This window comes from Tenrec ecaudatus, chromosome 17 (genome assembly GCF_050624435.1).
Source record: "Tenrec ecaudatus isolate mTenEca1 chromosome 17, mTenEca1.hap1, whole genome shotgun sequence".
NCBI lineage: Eukaryota > Metazoa > Chordata > Mammalia > Afrosoricida > Tenrecidae > Tenrec > Tenrec ecaudatus.
The window spans coordinates 47,108,823-47,126,369 of record NC_134546.1 but is presented as its reverse complement, the minus strand read 5'-3'; the positions used below and the strand labels follow the sequence as shown (position 1 = coordinate 47,126,369).

Genomic DNA, 17,547 nt, shown 5'->3' with positions numbered 1-17,547 from the left:
TCCCCCCAGGGGACACTGGGTCTCCCCATCTAGGATCAGGCAGCCATATGATTTCCCCAAGCTGGGGCCACAAATCTAGGATTTCCTGGTGCACACCTCGGGAGCTGCCCTGGTTTCCTGGTCAGCTCCAGCAGCCTCCTTGGGGTCCAGGCGGATTCCTGCCATCTGAGACCAGGCAGATCAGAATCTCCCCCCTTGGTGCTGAATGGGTTCCCCACCTAGGGTGCATTGTGCTGGTTGCAGGGACAGGAGGTAGGGGAGCAGGAGATGGTTCCCTTCATCTGCGAGCAGGCACCCAGGACGCCCCCGCTAGGTGATGAACCAGCACTATTCAGGGATGGTGTCCAAGCACCCACTTGGGGGTAGGGGCGGGGTGAGCCGGCTCCCGCTATCTGGAACCAGGCAGTCATGGCGGCTCCCCAGGTTTGCACAAGTGCCCTGCCCACCTGGATCCACGCAGCTATGGTGGCTTCTCCTGTATGCACTCCACCTACTCCAATCAGGTACTAGGTAGCCACAGTGGCTGCCCAGGTGTACCCACTTACTCTTCCCTCCGGGATAGAGGCAAACAAGGCTGCGCCCCAAGTGTACACGTCGGCTACCCGCCTCAGGGACCAAGCAGGTCTGGCGGCACCCTTGGGGGCATGGCGCCTACCTCCTGGTGATAAGGTAGACTTTATGGTCCCCTGAGTGGGGTGTTCTGGTTCCCGCTGCGTGGAGCTGAGTTGGCCCCCATGGGGGACACGCCAGCTCAATTCCTGGGGGAGCTCCAGCAGATCCGTTAGTTCCAGCTCTCCCTATCTGGGACAAGACAGTTCGGTCAGCCCACCTAGGGGTCTCACAGGCTACCAACCTAGGGTGAACCCTGCTGGCTGCTGGGCCGGTATGGCTCCCCTCATCTGGAACCTGGCAGCCAAGCAGGTCTGTGGCCACCCTGGGGGGCATTCCGGCACTCTCCTGGTGAGGAACCCGGGAAACCCCGTGCCCTGGGTGGCACACCACTGTCCCTTCTCAGATGTGCTGCCCCCCCCAAAAATATCTGGAACCCGGCAGCCATGGTGGCACCCCAGATTTGTGCCTTACCTCCATCTGAGATCAGGCAGACAAGGTGGTGCCCCTGTGTGCCGGATACACACATCTGGGACTAGGTAGCCCAGTTTTCTCCCAAGGTGTGCAGGCCGGCTACTCTCACCTGGGACTTAGCATTCTGGTGGCTCCCTTGGAGGTCGCTCTGGCGGCACCTCCGTGGGGCATACCAGCTTCAGGCAGCTCTGACGTCCGCCCAGGGGTGGCACCTTGGCTTCCCCCAGGGAGCCCCAGCAGCCTCCTGAGTGATGGGCGCCCAGTCTTCCCCCAACTGGGTCCAGGAAGCCAGGGTGTCTCCCTAGGTGTGCATGCTACTTCCCTATGTCTAGAACCTGGCTACCGTTGCGGCTTCTCAGGTATGCAGCCTTGATAGCCCGCTCCCTGCCCCTCCCCCCCATGTCTGTTCACCTGCTTCTCTTAGCTGAAACCGGGCAGCCACCTCCCCCAAGTAGGAGCAGACAGCTCAGGTGGTCCTGGATAAGGGACCTGGCTCCCCCTTCTGGGACCACACTGCCATGGCGGCTCCCCTGTTTGCCTGTGCCCCACGCCCGGGATCCCCAGCCACTGCAGCTTTCTAGGAGTGCGGGCCAGCTCTGCCCTTGAACCGATTGGGGGCAGGCAGCTCTGGGCGGCCTTCGGGGTGGGAAGTGGGGGGTGGGGGGGCGTGCAGGCTCGCTTCCTAGGAGTAGTCCCTGTGGCATCCCAGGGGCACGCTGACTCCCTCGATCTGAGACTAGGCAGCCACTGCGGCTCCGAAGTGTGCATGCAGGCTGCCCCCGTCTGGGGACAGGCACTCATAGCTACTGTGCAGTTGTGCAGGCCAGCTCCCCTCATCAGACAAGGCTGCTCCCCAGGTGTGATCCTTGGCTTCCCCAACTGGAAGCAAGTCGCTTTGGTGGCTCCACAGGTGTGCGTGTGGGCTTATCCTCATCTGGGACTAGGTAGTTCCAGCGGCAGCCCTGGGTGCCCCCTGGTTCAGTCTCCCCCTAAAATTTTACCAGCTCCTGCCCAAAGAGGAGCTGGTGCCCACCGGGGTGGCGCTCTGGCTGCTCCCATGGGAGAGACATGGGAGCCCTTCTGGTGGGGCTTGCAGGCTCCAGTTGTGGAGGAGACCCTGTGGTCCCCCATTCAGGGTAAGGTCCTCTGGTTCCCGCTGGGGGGAGCTACATTGCCCCCCCTGCCCCCTCCCCCCCTCCCCCCGTGTGGGCGCGCCAGCTCCCATCCTGGAGGGAGCCTCAGCAGACCCAGTTCCCCTTCTCTGGGACAAGGCAGCTAAGGCGGCTCCTTAGGTGTGTGTTCGGGCTACCACCATCTGGCACCAGGCAGTCCTGTCTCTCCCCTGGGCTTGTGGCTGGGGGAGAGCAGTGGGGGCTCCCTTGGGGGCGCCACGCTGGTGCCCTAGGGGCATGTTGGCACCCGCCGCGGGGGGAGGGAATCCCAGGCACCCTTCTGAGGGGCGCGCCAGGGCTCCCCCTGATCTGATCTGAGAACAGGCAGCCATGGTAGCTCCTCAGGTGTGTGCTCTGGCTCCTCGCATCTGGATTTCAGCAGCCAAGGAAGCTCCCCAGGTGTGTACAGGCTGCCCTCTTCTGGGGCCAGGCAGCCACAGCGGCCCCCACGGGCGGCTCCCCTTTTAAAATGACAGATCTATATCGTTTGTGCTGCTTACTGGCCTGTGAGTTATGATGGCTAGTCCAATACAGAAAAGGCAGTCTAGATGCTAATGATCATTCAGAATAAGCCAACTGCTTGGGTCACTGCAGTGGGTTTGGAGCTGCAGGGATTTTCGAAGTGTGTGACATGGTGACCACAGAGTGAAGACACCATCAGAACACTTGGGACATAAAGCGATAAAGGACAATGGCTTATTTATAAAGAGTGTATTTAGAACCTTTGGCTGGATGTTTAAGGTTTATAATTTCTAGATGACAGGGCTTCAACTTTTCTTGTTGAATGGGTACCTGGAGGTTCAGGGTAATCTGACTGTCAACTGTCTATGTTGAATGTGTAACTTGAGGCTCAGGGTAAAATCTATTGTTTAGTTACTCTCTTCCCATACAGCACAACCACACATTTTCTTTAAAGTTTTTTTTTTTTACCTGGTGATAAAGATAAAAAAGAAAAGAAATCACAGCAATAAGAATAAAATATGGTGCTTGGGTATCAAAAGATACAGCGTCTGCAGTCTTAAAGGCTTGAAGATAACAAACGGTTTTCTAGCTGAGAAGTTTTAAAGCCCAAATGGAAGAAGCACACCAGCCTGTCTGGCAACGAGGTGTAGAAGGGACCAGTTATCAGACATCAAAGAACTAAAATTCATAACAGTGGGTGCCCACCTTCCTGATATGATCACTGAAGACAAACATGTGCATAAGCAAATGCGGTGAAGAAAGCTGATGGTGCCTGGCTATCAAAAGATATAGTGTCTGGGGTCTTAAAAGCTTGAAGATAAACAAGCGGCCATCTAGCTCAGAAGCTACAAAGCCCACATGGAAGAAGCACACCAGCCTGTGTGACAATGAGGTGTCGAAGGGATCAGTTATCAGGCATCAAAGAATAAAAGAAACATATCATTGTAAGTGAGGGTGAGTGAAAAGTGGAGACTCAAAGCAACCGGACACCCCCTTACTGAAGGGTTGTGGGGAGGAGATGAGCCGGTCAGGATGCAGGGTAGCAATGATGAAACATGTAACTTTCCTCTAGTTCTTAAATGCTTCCCTCCACACCTTCCTGATCCCAACTCTATCTTACAAATCTTGCTACACCACAGGATTTACATTGGTACAGATAGCAACTGGAAACACAGGGAATCCAGGACAGATGACTCCTTCAGGACCAGTGGTGAGAGTGGCAATGCCTGGAGGGTGGTGAAGGGAATGTGGGGTAGAAAGGGGGAACCGACTATAAGAACCTACATATAGCCTCCTCTCTGGGGGATGGATAGCAGAGAAGAGGGCGGGGGAGAGTCAGACAGTGTGACATATGATAAAATAATAATAATTTATGAATTATGAAGGGTTCATGATGGAGGGGGGAGTGGGGAAGGAGGGGGAAAATGAACAGCTGATATTAAGGTCTCAAGTAGAAGGCAAATATTTTGAGAATGATGATGACAACAAATGTACATATGTGCTTGACACAATGGATTGTGATAAGAATTGTTCGAGCCCCCAATAAAATGATTTTAAAAAGAATAAAATATATCTTTTATTTTCTTTGTTTTTTTCTTTTTAAAAATGTGAATCTGTGCTGTAAGAAAGTCTGAGATCATGCAGTTGCTTCCTAAAAAAGGAGCAAAGAATGCCAGGGTGACTTTGGAGTCACCTTTATCTGTCACTGCTCAGAAGGGCATGCTCGCACGTTTGGCCACATTTATTCCATCGGGCAAGATCAATCTATTACCCTGTGTACTGTTTAGATTACGAGCTTTAACATTTTATCTTCCTAGGAAGAATAACTCTTGACCAGACATAAATTAGGTTGTGAAACTTAATGGTTTTATGTATGTGGTAAATAAGAATAAATACAAGTTGATTTATAAGGCTGGTCACTAAGTGTCTATTACTAACATAAAGCAATACACAGCTACTAATTTACCTGAGTAGGAATATATTTATCTATTACTAAAACAGGTTTATTGGCAAGTTGAATGAATGGGCAGTCCATTCTTATAGAGACCTGAGCAGCAAACTCTCAGTGGTACACTATTATTTTAAGGCTTAATTAATTTATTTGAAAGTTGTTTTGTATATGAAGCCTTAGAGCTGCATGCTTTGAACAATTGTGTGTTTATGTAAATGGGTTTATTTCAAAACATGTTTACAATTTATTATGTTAACAGCAACATAAACCTGTTAAAGGTTCCTCTGTGACAAGTATTATACATTCAGACTTGCCAGGGAAAATGGTGTTGAGATAGCATTCTTACTCTGTGACATTTCTGTGACCGCAGGGATGTTTGCTCTGTAGGGACTTTTAAATTCTTTCCCGAGACTGCATATGTACTCAGAGTGCTAACCTGACAAAGACAGCTTGCTAGGAGAGTTAGAGCAATACTCCTGGGATTGCTGGTGGTTTTGATGGCTTGTTTGCTTTTTCTTGTTAATTTTGCCTTTTTAGAAACAACCTCCAATTATACAAAATTACCTCTGATTGTACAAAATTCATTTAGGGTGCCTATTTTCTTATTTCTGTCTTCTCCTTATAACCTTCTAATGTTCAACACAAAGTACCTAAAAGAAACAAACATTTATGAAGTGCTCATGGCACCGTTGGGTCCATATTGGACTGCTAACTGGAAGGTTGGTTGTTCACACCCACCGGCCAGTCTTTGGGAGAAGGGCAAAGCCGTCTGCCCTCATAAAGATTTCCAGTCTCGGAAACCCTGTGTAAGGGCACTATGACATGGAATCAGCTCATAGCAGTCGGGTGGAATTGTTTTTTTTATTTTTGGTTATAAATATTGAGTTTTTGATCTTGAAATCTTGGAGTTGGGAGGAATCTCCAAAATAATTTATTCAAATATTTATTTTTTAGATCAAGAAACTCAGACCCTGAGAGTTTAAGTGCCTTGACTGAGATCTAGAAACTATTACTTAGATTTCTACTAGGGTTTGGATCCAAGGCTTTTGACTTTGGATTTTCCTCCTATGACATTGTATATTCTTGAGAACTGTCCTAATTTAACTTCCGACGTCTAGTCCCATAAATTCCAGTTGTTATTGTATTCCATGGAGAGGACACTAGGCTCAACTCCACGTGTTGAGACTGGCTCCTGTTACTTGGAATGCGAAGCACCTGCTGAGCTTTTTGTTTGTTTTCTTTTCTTCTTTCTAAAAAGTTATGAAATAGCCAAGTAAACAAACCGTGTTTTATTGTAAATATATATATATATATATATATATATTTCTAACACCTTAAAATGGTTTTACTTCCAGTTGATTATTCCATCATGTTTCCATCTATAATTTTTATTTTTTTCTGACAGTTTGAAATGAGCAATCAAAATGAAACATTGATTTCAAAAACGATGTTAAGCAGATTTCTTTCTTGCTTTAATTTCTTCACAGTAATGGTGTTCACTTTTTTCCTGAATCTGGTAGAAGAGAAGCACTTGCCTAGATTCAATGAAGAAGCCCTTGGTTGTTGTCTAGACATGTTGGATGTCCATTTGGGATTTCCAAAGACTGCAGAAACTCCTAAGCTTGCCATTGAGTTTGGCAGTTTTTAACCATCTCGGGGTTTCTGTTTACTCAAAGTGAATTTATTGAGCAGCCCTTTCATAGCCACTGTGAGATTGTGTTATAATAATTACATCTCCTGATTATTAATGTTTATAAATCTTAGACTGAAGGGATTCATTGCATTTTTTCATTGTACTTTTAAAGTGCTATAATTTAGAATTGTTCTGATCTTCTCTAGTAATTATCAGAAACTTTAAGAAACTTTATCCATAGTTAATGATTTGCATTTTTCCATTTTAAGCAATTACTTATTGGAGCCAGAGTGCTTAAGAGAGGCAGGATTAGACTGAAGTGAATATTTCATTGGAAAGGATTTTTATTTTTGGTTAAGAATGTATAGTAAAATATTAATCACATGTTTTCTTGAATATATAAAGGCGAAAGCAATTTAAATGATTACCAGCAATTTAGCAAAATAAATACACTTGCTCAAAAATATCCACTGCCCAGGGGAACGGGGTGGGAGGGAAACTATTATTGTACATGTGAAACTCTTTTATGTTCGTTGGTCGAAAATTTATGTTGTTTGTTGTGATCTTTTGCTTGCATGAAAGAGGACTTTTTGTTAAATTCTTTATTTTTGTCTTAGGTACAAATGTCAATTGTCAAGCCTTGGGCAAAACTACTGCCCTGTTCATGGCCTCTCAAGAGGGTCACACACAATGTGCAGAGCTCTTGCTGTCCAGCGGGCAGAGCCTGATCTGTCCTGTCATGAGGACCATTGTCAGTCACCTGTTCATACAGCTGCAGAAAGGGGCCATGCAAAGTAAGAGCTAACAATAGAAAGTAAAAGTGGGTTTACCATTTAAGAGTAATTAGAAACAATCTGGGCCTCCATCACCAGGTAAACGTTTTGGTATCCCATTTGCTAACAGTTTGCAGCCTGACCAGCTCACCCTGATCTGTCCATGGTCCTTCTTCATCTTGAGTTTAGGCATGGGACAGACAGGCTAGAGCTGAGGCTGTACTGGAGATTCTTTCAGTTCTACGAGCCATTCTTCTGGTTTCTCCCGCTACAGCCATAGTCTCCTCTCCCACTTTTCCCTGGTTTTATCGGAGACATCCTCAGGCAGAAATCTGAGTGCATTCTTCTCTTATGTACAAGCATTTGTCCGGTCCTGGCGAGCTTTTGAGTATGCGAGCCCTGTAGATGCTGTGTTCCTTTGGTGTGTGCTAGGCATTTACCCCTGCCACTCTTCTTCTTCTTGTTAGCCAGAAGTTCACATGATATTATTGCTGGGTCTTTTTTTGTAGAAAGAGTGACTTAAGAAGACTTGAGACTCTGAAATTGGGGGTTCAAGTATAGTTAGAAGCTAATGTGGTGCTACTAGGTGTTTTTGAGCCAATTCCAAGGAGCTGTCATGGTGTAGTGGTTATGTCTTGGGCTGCCAACAGCAAGGTCAACAGTTCAAATACCAGTCACTCAGAGGGAGAAAGACAAGGCTTTCTACTCCCAAACAGAGCTACAGTCTCAAACTCACAGGGGCAAGTCTACTCTGTCCTATAGGCTCACTGAGTCAGAATCAACTCATTAACAGTGAGTTTTTTTAGTCAATTCCAACTTATGACCACTCCATATCACAAAATCAAATTGCACCCATAAAGTTTTCTAGGTTGTAATCTTTGTGAGTGCAGATGGCCTGGTCTTTCTCCAGCATTGTGGCGGGATGAATTTGAATGACCAGCCTGTCCTTATGCCCTAGTATGCAACCATTTCTGTAACCAGAGCTCTTTTAGAAGAGGTAACCTGGTTATATCTCTGAGAATATGACAACCTATCTTGATATTAATTGATACGGAAGTTTTTAAAGTTAGATGTTTAAAGTTTTGCTTCAACAATAATTATATACTTATTAATAGTATTTCTGAATGTCAAATGTGAGGGCATAATGGTTATAATTTAGTGTGTTTCCTGCTGTTGTTGTCAGGTACCTTTGAGTCCATTTCAACTCTTAACGACCCATTTGATGGAGTAGAACTCTCCTATGAGGATTTCCTGGCTGTAACCTATATAGAATCAGATCACCAGCTCTTTCTGTCTCCAACAAAGCCACTGGATGGGATCAAACCACCAGCCTTTCTGTTTGCAGGGGAGCACTTGACACGTTTGCTGCATCAGGTCCCCATGGCACACAGAAACAAAATTGTCCGTATATCTAGTAGTAGGAAAACAGAGTCTGCAATTTGGTAAGTATGCCACTAGGTGGCACATTGTTTTTTTTAATTACTAGTTCCTTAAAGTTAACTGTCCAATGTAGAATAGATGATTTTTCCAACCCAATTAAAAAAATTTAAACAAATACAGTTATTAAATCTAAGAGATCTTAAACAGACTATTTTAACAAAATTATTAGATTTAAAATCTTATATTTTTATTATTTCTTGATCATTTGCTTAAATAAGTCTTAATTTCTTTACAGCTCTATGAGCCTTAAATTGATACTAAAACATTCCTGGGAATATTTCCTTTTTTTGTTTTCACTTTTGAGAATTATATTTGTCAGTGATGAGTCTTTCATAGCTTACTTCTTACGTACCCCTTCTGTGAGTATAAATTCTGCTTAAATATTATTATCTTAAACCTACTCTACATAAAGGAAAATTGTGAAGAAGATAAGTATATTATAAAAATACTTTGTAGAAGCCTTGCTTATGTTTCATAGAAAAAGAGTTAATCTCCTGATTAAGTCAAACACTCAGCTACTAATCGAAATGTCCGCAGTTCGAATCCACTGCTCCCTGTGGGAGAAAGATGTGGCAATCTGCTTCCATAAAGATTAAACCAGAACAGCAGCAGCAACATCACACCTCCAAGCTATCGCCGTCGAGTTGATTCCAACTCATAGTGAGCCTACATATTAGGGTTCCTGAGACTAAATCTCCATAGGAGCAGACGGCCTCCCTTCTCTCCTGTGAAATGGAATCGCTAATCTTGCAGTTCGCAGCTGACTCCACAGCGCGAGGAGGGCTCCTTTTCATAAAGATTACAGCCTTGCAAACCTGTGGAGCAGTCCGCCTCTGTTCTCCACAGCTGCGGGGAGCCAGAGTTGACTCAGTGGTGGTGGAAGTCATGGCTATCCTTCGAAAATTTTACCCAAAGCCTTTCTCCCGCTGACAAATCAAGTATGATGGGTAAATAATTGCTAAAATAATATAAGGAAGAATTTGTGTTTTAATGGTTTTCTGTAAATTTTACAGTCCACTTCTTTACAAATTGGTGTCAATATTTAAAGAGTTCATATTCTTTTCAGAGGTTAAACTATGATGAATAACATAAACAAACATTCTGATATCTGGCCTAATAAGAGTATAATTATTCATTTCATGTCATTAGAAAATGTTATTAATTTAAAAATGAAACTTAGTTGACACTTTAAAAAGGAAATATTTTCTTAATACAAGTTTATTTTTAGTATAATAAAGTTTTCAATATTGGCATTAGGAAGGTAAACCATTAATGAAAAATGTAAAAGAAAACCTATTTATTTCTAGAAACAAAATTTAATTCTGCTTCAGATGTTTAAGGGTCTTTGTATTAAGCAACAACAGTAAGTGTAACATTTGGAATAACTATACCACATCTAGTAATTTTAATATAGGAAGAAGGTAAACTAAAGATATAATTCCTTAAGTCAATCAATGATTGGCTCTTTTATTTTAAAATTCTAACTTATAGAGACCCTACACAGGGTTTCCAAGATTTTATAAATGTTTTAGTAGTTTTATTGGCATATAATTCACATATCATACACTTTAATTGTTGAATCATATTAAGAAAAGTTTTGCATTTAAGAATATTTTCGGTCTTTTTCCGCATCTGCAAATCGAACCCGCATTAAACGCCTGTGGAAGAAAAAAAAAAAAGAATATTTTCTTCTTGTATTCCTTGTTGTTAGCTCCCTACATCCCCAACCTCTGCTGTCATGTCTGTAGGTAATTACTAACCTAGTTACTGTCTCTAAATTTATTTATCCTGAAGTCATATACAGAAAATTATATAGAACATAAACAGGAAGCAAACAAAAAATCAATGACAAAATGAAACAGAGAAAACCCTCGGTTGAATAGAAAGCAGAAAATACTAACTGAAAACTAGAGCAATCTAAACATGGTCCAAAAGGGAGACCATATCTTAACCTAACTACATCTGCCATAAGGGATTATAGTTTTCTCTGTCTAATAGCTAGGCTACTCAAAGCCTGGGATTATTGTCAGAGGGGATTCACCGGAGGCTTAGCAATGATTGATTCTTAAATTGTGTTGTACAAATGTTTGCCATCCCTCATATGCCTATAAATACTTAAATCTTTTGAATTTATGTGCTTGCAGGATCTTAGAATTGCTACTCCCATTCACTGACCAGACCTGTGACACTGGGCCGGACAAAGTGAGCCCTGTTTGCTCAGCAGTGTTTGGCGGGCGAGAAGATATCCTAGAAATACTACTCAAGAATGGCTGCAGCCCAGATGGCGAGATGGGTCTGGTATTTGGCTTCAATTCTCCTATGTGTACGGTTTCCCCCAAAGTGTATATATATTTGCTAACCATTTATTCCTTTCTGTTGTGGGAGATCAGAGTCCCTGAGCGGCACAGTTAAGTGCCTGGCTATCCTCTGTGCCTGCAGGACAGACCTGGTGATGTGCTTCTGAAAGATCACACATAACCCTGAAAAATGGAGGCAGTTCTACTCTGCACACTTGGTGCCATGAGTTGGAATTGACTCCCTGGCAACTCGCAACTGCAGCTAATAGGAAGAGATATTTCTAAGGTTTCTTTGGTGGCCAGACCAAGTATCTTTGTCAATGCTAATTTGGTAACTTGAAACAGAAAACAGGCAAAAAAGGCTCTGTGATCCACCTTCTTCATAAAAGCTATAGAAAGTGAGGTGAGCATACCAGATTTGTTTGTCTCCCCTCTGGATCTGGATTACATTTTTTAGTATTATAATTTTATGACATAATTTAAATGTATTGAGGTAATTGCAGAAAGTCTGTGATATCCCTGGTCTTTAAAAGCATCTAAGAATTAAAATAGAACTTCATCAAGTAAGGTACTAAGAAAAATTATCATTATAAATGTATATTTATCAGATGCAAGAATAACATTAGTGCTGAATGCTCAGTGTATTTGATGTGCAGCATTTCTTTATGTGAGTCAGAGGAAATAAGTTTAACAATAAGTTAAAAAATACTTGTTTTACCAATTGGCTATTATGTCATGGGATGAAAATAAGTGAAATTAAGAATTGTTGTTATGTTATTAGCTTCTGGCCAACAATAAAATCCCATCTGTAAAATAGATTGCGCTATATCTCCCCCAAATAGATGTTGACCTGGCTGGGACATTGTGGTAGTTACCAAATTTCATGTCAATTTGAAGTATAGGCGTAGAGTTTAGCTTGTCAATCAGGTCACACACTGACAATAACCCCTAGTGCGCATGGCCTTCTCAGAAGGAGGGTCCTGAGAACATTCCCTCTCTCTCCCGCCTCACCTTCTTGCTGGCTGACCCTGATTGCTACCAGAGCCACCACCATTGGATCCACAAAACTTTGCACCCACTGGCCTATGATCTTCTTGCTTTTGCATCATTGCATGTGTAAAAAGGGGCTTATCACTAATATTCAGACTATGGACTTGAGTTTGACCGGGCTGGGATATTTTCTTGATATTCAATTACTCCTTGATATAATGTTCTGCTTTACCAAATGGTGTAGATTCTGTTCGTTAGAGAAGCAAAACCTGGGAAATTTATATATATTTATATACTCGTATACCTGCGCAGGCTTAGACTTGCCTGCTTCTACAACTGTGTGATTGATTTTATATATAACTGTGTTTCTTGATATAAATTTATGTCAAGAGTTTTCCTTACACAGTAATAGAAGCAGGCAAGTCTAAGCTCAGCAAGTTTCAAATCGATGGGTCAGCTGTTAGACTGGAGGCTTTTCCTAACTCAGCTTTGGGAGCTGTATAAACTCAAGATCTGCAAGAGGATCATAGGTTGTTGACTGCAAAGGTGACTAAGTTCAAGGTCAGGTTAGCTGGTCAGATAGCATGCCACTGAGGACTCCCAGGGTTCATCAACAACATGGTATGCAACACCTCTGAGGAAACATTATTCAACTTGTTTGCATCAAGGTTGTGACCTGAGTAAGGTGTGTCTCATCCCAATCTTGATTAGCTGCTCATAGGTATGCATAGCAGATCCTGTTATGGATATGATTACATTATGATATGTTATGGATATATCACACCATGTGTGATTGCTAGGTCTTACCAGCCAAATCACTGAGAGTATTGGCCCAATCAAGTTAACACAAAACTGTTAGTTATCACACCAAGCATAATAGCCTTCTCCAGCCACTGATCTCCGGATTGCATGACCCCAAAGTACATGAAACAGCCGCACCATCCTCTGTGTTCAGGTGCATCTGTGGCTATATTTCTTTTAAGATAGATTTGTTGGTTCTTCTGGAAGTGGAAGCTATTTTTAAGAGTTTTCACCAAAACCATAATTCAAAGTCATTGATTAGTCTTTGTCCTTTCTTATTCACTGTCCATCTTTCACATGCATATATCGTGACTGAAAATACTATAGAATGGGTCAGGCACATTTCAGTCCTCAAAACGACATACTTGTTTTTTGATACTCTCAAGATCTGGGTTAATACATCTGATTTCTTGCTACTTCTGTGAATACTGAGTGTGGATCCAAGTAAAATGAAATTCTTGATAACTTCAACCTTTTCTTTATCAGGATATTATTCATCAGTCCAGTTAAGGTGATTTTTTAAAAGCTAATTTTTATGTTGAGGTTCATCTGAACTGATGACTCATCAGGTGTAGTCTTTGACCTTCAGTGGTAAGGGCTTCACACACTCTTTCCGATAAGCAAGCAAGGTCATGTAATTGAATGGGTGGGGGACTCTGGGTTGAGCATCTTTCCTAAGTGACTATGACTACAACCTGGTAGTACCATAAGTATATATATATATTCCTGTTAAATGTTATTCTAAATGAGTTGATGTATGTATAGTGCATAGCACAATTTTGGGCACATAGTAGGAAAATATCAAGTTTAGTTCTTCGCTCCCCACTGTTCTCCAGCAATTTAGAGGAAAAAAATCAATTACACTTTAGTCCCAATACGACATTTCCACCATCTGTCCTAATGTGGCAGATTGAATGTTGCTGTGATCAAGTATTTGAAAGCTACACCATCAATATTTCAAGTACCAGTAGGGTCACCAGAAGTGGGGAAGAAAGGCTTGGCATCTACCTCCAAGTTTTCACCATTGGAAAGTGGATCACAACTGAACATTGTCCAACTTGCTTGCTTTGGACACAACAAGAAGGGTTACTTGCTGAAGGACAACATTTTGTAAACCATGAATTAGTTTCAATTTGATGTCAGGTATTTCTATGTATTACATGTTACATTTATATCTTCTCCAGTCTGGCTTATAAGCTTGCATGTTAGTCAATGTAAATGTAATGTGGAAATGGTTCACATTATTGTGGGACTTTGTACAACTTGATGGCCAAGCAACAAAAATTTTATTCTCCCTGTAGGTTTTATTTCAGTAAAGACGACTGTAATATAGCCACTGCCTGAGGGGAATAAAAAAGCAAAGCTGAAAAAATGCTTATATTTGTTTTATTCTTTAAATAGATGAGAATCTTAAAATTTGGATAACCTATCGTCATTAAACTAAAAATGAATTTTATTAATTAGAATTAGTATTTAAATAACTGGGATAATTATATATAATTTTAATTTTAAAATAACTATGGTGTGTTAAGTTTTCTGTTAATGAAACAATATGTGAATTTATTAATCTCTTATACAAGTTAGTAATAAAAATTTAAGATTTTGTTACAAAATAGGTATGTGGAAGAGTCTACTTTTCAAAATGGCTTATTGAGTGTCTAGATGCTTATAAATTTGGTAATAGGTAAGAACTTAGTGATGTAATTTTTGAAATTTTATTTTTATCACAATAATATGGTGGTACAATAATATAAGTTTGGTGTAAAATTGTTGTATAAAAAGCTAATAAACACCTGACTTGAGGTATGGAGTCTTTTTTTATGTTTTTGCTTTCTCCTATGTACTACATCTTCTAGTATTTGAGATCTATAAATTCAGACTTTGTGACCTTTCTTACTCTTGGCTTGCTTTAAGGAAATTTATTTCTCTTTTTCAATTGAATAAAATAAATGACAAATAATTCTGAATAACAGCTCCGGGTTTAAAAGTTGTCTTGCTTTATTATTTTATTCAGTCGATTCACCTTCCCAGCGCAGGATCATCATCCTGGAATATTTTTGTTGGGTATCCCTTTGAGAGGATGGGTTTCCATCTGAAGCGGTGACCTTTCCCTCTCAATACGGCAAGGCATAAAGGAGAGTTCTCTCCACCATTGCACAGGTCTGCAGCAAAAGTAGCCTGTGTCCTTTGGGGCTAAGAAGTGAACAGCTGCAGTGACATGGAGTCAGTCTTCGAGAAAGGCACTGTTGAACTATTCAGTGAAAATGAGAAAGTGTAAGAAAAAGATTCCTGCCAACTGGCACGGGTGGAAAAAAAAAAGAGGAGCTGCAAAATTGCCCAGCAACAAATATTAATGCCTTTTACCTGTGGCTGGAGGAGGGGGACCAGGCTTAGATGAACTCATCGTGTCTATCTTTCTCCTTGATGCTGATCATTATCATCAGATTCGTTTCATGGAAACCATTGTGTTTATTGTGGTCATAGTTTCACATAGTGGTATACCTGATGAAGCCGAATGTCTTCACCCCCCCCCCCTCAACTGACAGAAAGCACTCAGTAAAACTTATTTTATGGGCCTTCAATAATTAAGCGAATGGCTGGTTAGCTATTTTGCTGGTTAATTAAACATAAAATGTTCAGATGTGTGACCACTTCTCTGTTTAAAAAAGAATTTTATTTCCAAGTTAGATGTCCTCTTACTGTGCATGGTTTTGTGGTACATAGTTGAACTGAAAGGAGTATGGTAGAAAATGTGAAAGTTCCTCCAAAAATCTAGACATTGCTTTTTAAGCTTTTAGACTGCTCTACTTTCTCAATATCTGTTGATAGTCACTGCTTATGTAACGTGTATTCTTCTAATGTATCACAGTTAAACCTTAGTATTTATGTTAAACCTGATGAAGTTTGCTTTTATTTCTTTCTTTTTCATTTCTTGGACTTGAAGAGTTTTCCTGAAACCCTATCCAGACCAGAGAGAAAATCTGTAGACATGCTCATAGAAATACATGGAGACTTATTCCATGGTCTTTTAATTTCAATTTTCCATAAACTTTGTGAAGCCCCTTTGTACATACATATATTTCATGGAAAAATGAAATGGATAGTTAATGGAATTTTTGAAGCTCATGTACTTTTTAATTAATCATTTTTATCGGGAGCTCTTACAGCTATTGTAACAATCCATATTTCAATTAGATGAGGCACAATTATACAAATGCTGTGACCGTCATATTCAATACATTTTCTTTTTTCTTGAACTCTTTGATATCAGCTCCCCTTTATCCCTTCCCTTCCCCACTCTACCCCCCAGTAAAATTTATTGTTATATATTATTAATGTTATTATTTTCAGTATCTTAAGCCATCCCATGTATATGTTCATCTACAATTTTCTTATTTGTTCCCCTAAATAAGGGCTCTACAGTCATCATTGCTGTAAGCTCTCCCTTCTTCCCCACACCACCCTCTTTCTGTACCCCAGGGGATCATTTGTCCTGTTATCTATTTTGACTTTCATGCATTGAGTGTTCTTAATTATACAAATGAACATATGCAGGTCTAATAAGATTAATGAGGTAAGACAAAGCCCATAATATAAGGGGAAGAAATATTAAATAACTAGAGAATACTTGTGTGTTTCCCCCATGCTTTAATGCTCCATAGATTTATCATTCCTTCCATGTGGCCCATTCTGTGAGGGACTATCCAATTGTCTTACAGGTGGGTTTTGAGTCTCCACTTTGTCCACACTCCTTTCCGTCAATTTGATTGCTTCTTTTTGAACTTCTGATACCTATTCCCATCAACACCTTATGATCACACAGGCTGGTGTACTTCTTCCTTGAGGACTTTATTTCTTCCCTGCTAATGGCCATGTATTTAACCTTCAAGCCTTTAAGACTCCAGATGCTATATCTTTTAATAGTCAGGCACCATAAGCTTTCTTCACCACATTTGCGTATGCACCCATTTTGTCTTCAGGGATTGTGTCAGGAGAGTGAGTACTGTACAGTGCCACAGAAGATAATGGACTTTTTGAAGCCCCCTTGTATGCCCATGTATTCACATTTTAACCAAAGGCTCTGTAAGCTGGGAAGAAAGGCCTTTTAATCTGCTTTCAAAAGGACAGCGTCATTGGAAATCCTATAGAATTCAGTTCTGCTCTGAAACACATGGAATCACCATGAGACAAAATGGGCTCAAAGGTAACTGAGACTGAGGATCAATCCCCAAGATCTACTGCTGTATGCTCAATGACATGCAACCACAAGCTAATATAGGTCACTAGGGTACTGGCATTTCTGGAGTTTGCACGTTCAAGACTTTCTTGATAAACTTCCACATTTGGCAAGAATGGTGACATTCAGGACTTACTGACAAGGTTCTTTAATACCCAGTGTTTATTTATCTCTCTCTCTATGGGAGTTTGGTTAGAAAGCGATAACACTAGACAGTTTGATAAGCCTTTTGAGAATGTATGCTCTTGCTTTTTCTAATATAAGGCGATGTGTATAATTGGAAGTTTAGAGGTGAATTTTCCAAAGTCTGCATGATCAAATATTTATTCTGGATATGGTTGATATTTCATATTAAAACTACATTGCCAACGAGTCCATTCTGGCTAACTGTGAGCCTGGGTAACAGAGTAAAACTGCTCCACAGGGTATCCAGGACTGTCAACCTTCACGGAAGCAGGAGGCTACGTCTTTCTCCCACAGAATGCTGGTGGGTTTGAACTGTTGACTTTTGGGTTAGCAGCTGTCACCAGTGCTCCTTGATTTGAGTATTACATGGTGTAGATGGAGTTCTATATTTAATTAAGTTTAAATAATACAGGATTAATGATAATAGATTTCTTTCCTGTAGGACTTTTAAGAAAATGTTCATGGTGCTATATGCTATCAATTCCTAAGAAGGGAATGGATCTATATAGATTTGGAAAATCT

At 41.4% G+C, this 17,547-nt stretch overlaps 1 pseudogene; it reads left to right on the top strand.

Annotated features, from left to right (window-relative positions):
- The first annotated feature begins 408 nt into the window (after nt 1-408).
- The window catches only part of LOC142430431 (ankyrin repeat and SOCS box protein 3-like), a 53,465-nt pseudogene continuing 36,326 nt past the window's right edge, over nt 409-17,547 (top strand).